Raw genomic sequence first — 5,065 nt, 5'->3', positions numbered from 1 at the left:
ATGCTAATATCGCTATGTCCGTTGCCCATAAAGAGTTAATCATAACACAGACCCCCCCGCCCCTGCGGTTGCCTGAATCAGCTGTTCTATCCTGACGGAATATGTTGAATCCCAGCGGGGTAACCGCCGTGTCGGAAATCTCCGGGACAAGCCACGTCTCGACGAATGCCAACACACAGCAGTTCCTGATATCCCGTTGGAATTCATCCAAATGAACTGAATTTCCATGAAATGTCTCTATATATTTACAAATTTTACTACAAACCAATCAGAGTGATTGTTCACAATCAAGTCTTATTTCTGTCTCATCTTCAAGATGTAATTCAGTACAGTTACAGTATAAAAAAAATAATTATGACATTTAAATCTATTGTATTTCCATGACAGTTCTCTAAACATTTACTAATATTTCCATGAACTGAGAACAATAAAGCATATTTTAAATTGTAAAAACTGCACAAAATGTTATTATACAGGCCATAACCCAGTACATTAAAAACAAGAATGAAGAATCATGTTGAGTAGTGACAAAATGGTGTCACAGCTATTTTTATAAGTATTAAAAAACAAAAACTGCATATTATTATCCCAAATGTTTGGGATACTCAATATAAAGGAAAGGAAGCAGTCCGAAAAGCACTCCAAAGATAGAATGTCCGCAAAGTCATTTAAGAACTTCTTCCTCCATCGCTAGAACCACATCCACCACTGAATCCAGGCCTCCAGCTTCAGTCATCGTCTCATGGAGACCAATATTCATCCCTCTGGTCTGCCTCTCCACATCATCTCCTCTCTGGTTTGAAGCACATTAGATAAATACACACACACTCCCACACCAGGCTTACTAAAAAGGTACAGGCAGGTGAGTTTGATCAAGGTTGGAGCTAAACTCTGCAGAAAAGTGGACCTTGAGGGCCAGAGTCGAGAAACGCTGGTTTAGAATTTTGATTTAAAAATTTACAAGTGAATCCATTTTACAGCAGTTTGCAGAATGTGCAACGGATTCTGTTCATTTAGTTTTGTTTTGGCCACATCTTATTAACTCAAAAGAATGTGACACAGTGACAGTGTGATAGAGCCGCAATTAATGAACTGATTCAAATGTGAAATGTGGTCACGATAATTTTAGTCATAGTCACAGGCTTTCAACCAATCAATAAGTTCACAGATGCCACAATTGAATGTAGCATTTGAATGTAGCAAACTCTTTTGGAGCAACACACCTTTAAGGTGATGATACACAGGGCAACTTTTTGAGCAATGTTGCTTTCAACGGGCAACCAGGGCCCACGGCTGATCTAAAGTATCCAGGTAGAAATTTGTTGCCCATTCTCAATGGGAAAGTGCTCAATAAAACAGTGCTGGGCAACTCTGGCCCTCCGCTTTCCTATAAAGAGTTCAGCTTCAACCCTGATCAAACCTTACCTGCTTGTAGCTTGCTAGTCATTTGTAAGTCCTTGATTGTTTTTTTTAGGTGTGTTTGATTTGGGTTTGAGCTGAGCCCTGCAGGACAGTGGATCTCGAGAGTCAGAGTTGATCTACAGTAGAACAACCCATCAGTTGGCCATGTCTCTGGCTAACCGGCTAACTCACGTCATCACTGTCTTACTGAAATAGTTCTGCAAATCAGCTGTGGGCCACTATTACCTAAAACTGTCTATTAATGCAGATTGTCTGTCTTATTTCTTTGAGTAAAGATAAAGGAGCAAGATTTGTTTTGCAAACTTTACTGTTACATCAGTCATTCACGTTAGTGCTCGACTAACATATGCACTGCTATTGATACAGTTCCCACATGTTCACCGCAATAAATTAGAAATTAGTTTGTTGATGGACATAAATTTGTTAATGCTGATGGTGAGGAATTACAGTTGCAACATCTCAGAATGTACCTCAAAATGAGTAGCGTATCACTGAGAAACGTCCTTCTCAAGTCGTCCTTGCGAAGGAGGTTTGGGTTGAATAACTAGTTATTCCAATGTTTTATAATCGAACTCGTACTCAGATTGATATGGTAAAAATCGACGTTGTCGTTTCTGTCTTTACCGTGTGTACAGTAGCTGTAATTCAGTTATGGTAATGGAGGTTTAGCTTCCGACAAGCGATGTAAGCGGTAGACCAATCGTAACAGACAGGGCCGTCTGGCCAATCAGAGCAGAGCAGGTTCTCAGAAACGAGGAATTTAGTGAGACTGATTCATTCGACAAACTATTTAAAAATAATTGAAAAATGTGGTGATGAGCAATGTATATTATAAGAAAATGAAGTTGCTTTTTGACCTTTGATGCATGTAAACCTGTTTTAGGAAACCTCCAAAACAATATTATGAACCTTTAAAATAACATAAGGGGCACTTTATACAGTATAAGACTTTATTCAGTACACTTTACACCAGTGGTCTCAAACCCAATTCCTGGAGGGCCACAGCTCTGCACAGTTTAGCTCCAACCAGCTCCAACTCACACCTGCAAGGAAGTTTCTAGTAATCCTGAAGACCTTGATTAGCTGGGTCAGGTGTGTTTGATTAGGGTTGGAGCAAAACTGTGCAGAGCTGTGGCCCTCCAGGAATTGAGTTTGAGATCACTGCTTTACACTTTATTCTGTATAATACAGAATGGCGCTAGCAATGCCAAGGTCATGGATTTGATTCCCAAGTAATACATGAATTAAATGAGTATTTTGAATGCAATGTAAATTGTTTTGGATAAAAGTGTGCAATGATACATATGTAAATGCAAAGAAAGAAAAAAAAGTAACAGCAAATGTTCAAATCTAGTTTCTCTCTCTCTCTATGCTTGCCTGCCCCTCTTTGATATTTGAATTCCTCTTTCAATGTCTCATTTTGAATCTGCACAGGATGGTAAGCTGTCAGTATGTTTCATTTAGCATCATAATTCTTCATGAAGCTACACCTTCTTCATGCAGGTTTGAAGAACAAGGCCTGATATTGTGTAGTCCTGCCAGCCTTTGCCAAAAAATATCATATGTTTTTCTTTCTTTTCTTTTTTTTTCCACTCCCCTGCACGGAGGAGAAGAATCGGCTCTATGTGAATATGAGTCACGTGTTTATGTTAACCTAGCAGTAACTGGAACAAGGGCATAGCAGAACAGAGAGGAGTGTAGAGAGAGTGAGAGGGGAGGTAAGATGAAGAAAAGCAAGTGTGGTGATGGAATGGGAGGAGAATGAAGAATGTGGTTTTTGAGTGACAGAGGATTAAAAAATTGGAGTGGGAGGACTTCCTTAAGCTCCAAGCACAACATGCGGAGGGGTGGGAATAATGCTGAGGTCTAGAGAAAGACAACACTGATTGCCACCCTGGCAGGTGGGAAATAGCATCTCACTGTATTAGAGAGTATTATGTGTACATTTAGAGAGTATAATGTGTTTGCATGTTCATTTTTATTCATTGTATTTCAGTTAAACTTTGTTAAATCTTTTAGTTTCTTTTTTATTTCAATGTTTTATTTTTATGTAATTTAATATAATTTAGTTAATTTAAAATTATTTTTATTTTTTTATTATAGGCATACAGTAGCATTCCATAACACAATGTGATTAGCTTATTAGATTATCACACATTCATTCCAAATCTTTGAGACATAAGCTCCAGCTTCAGATATGTCTTAGATTATTATAAATGTCATATAGAGGGTGAGTGGGGCATTTTTCACTCAAGTTTTCCCTTTATAGGCAAGGGAAAACATAAAACATAGGCCTGATTATATTTCAGGATGTCAGAAGTTAAATTAAAATGAACTATATCACTATCATAGGGCTATAGAAATATTATTTTCAAAAAAGTGGTTCAGTGACACAATGTGCCCCATGTTAAGGACAGGGGTTGGAAATGAACGGGGGTTACGGCAAATGCCACCAAAATGAATAAATATGCATCTAAAATTCACAAAATTTGGGCCCTGCCCAACCCTGATTCCACACACATACCGGGGTGCTTCTCAACAATCAAACTGATGCTTCCTCGTTTTCTTGTTCCTCCGTCTTCCAGCTCATGACCCGGAAACCGATCGAACTCAGACATCTTGAAGGGCATCTCAATTCTCTAATTGCACTGCAAGGAACGAGGAGTGAGGAAGCTTTCTGAGGAGTCATGAGTGAGGATACACAGATGTATTCTTCCCTTAAATCCTAATCCTAAATCCTGAATGAATCAGACATCTTGAACAAATCAATTAAATGTATTATTCAATCACTCATTCATTAAGACAATGGCTGCATCTGAAATTGCATACTACCCTACTACAGGCAAAAAACAGTATGTAATAAATGTAGTATGTCCAAATTCACAATACTTATTAAGAGTACGCAAAAAGTATGTACTGTCCCATGAGGCCACAGGAGAGGATTTGAGAATGGCAGTGAAGTGACACCACTGATGCTGGTAGGTCGCATAATACTAACAATAACATGACGAATGTAGTATATGTCTGGATTACAATCATAATACACACACTCTGGTCATACTATAGAGAATGTACCTTTTTAACGGTTGTGAAGTAATCCAAAGTAAGTACCTTCTCAAGAGAGTATGCACTTTCGGATGCAGCCAATGCCTTTTCGCCACCTACTGTTGGTTTTAGTTCCATATTTTTTTCAAATAATGTTATATTTCTATATTTTATATTTCTATACTTCAGATGCAGATTCTGTGCGTGCCACCTCTGCTGTGTAAAGATGGATTTTATTGGTTTGGGATCAGTGAAGAGATAAGCTATAATGAGGTGTATAGCTGAATTATTAAATATGTGAACATAAATTAGTAATTTAAAGTATTTTTTTTTTCTTTTTTTTTTGCATAAGATTCACATTTTCTAGTCCAGCCCGAAAAAGGTTTAATATTAAGAATAGGCCTATTCTGAATGCAGTATTTTTAGTTGCAGTTTTTTTATTCCACATTCCAACTATGAAGGTTACAGGGAAGTATGAAATATCGCTCCCTACTCGCTGCCCATCGACCCTGACTAGTGAATAACAAGTTCTTCCCGCCAACACAGTCAAGGAACTTGGCACGTATCAGGCAGTATGTCACGGTCTGTCTGCATATAC

The sequence above is a fragment of the Rutilus rutilus genome (genome assembly GCF_951802725.1).
Source record: "Rutilus rutilus genome assembly, chromosome: 7".
Taxonomy (NCBI): Eukaryota; Metazoa; Chordata; class Actinopteri; order Cypriniformes; family Leuciscidae; genus Rutilus; species Rutilus rutilus.
Note: the sequence above shows the minus strand (reverse complement) of the source record.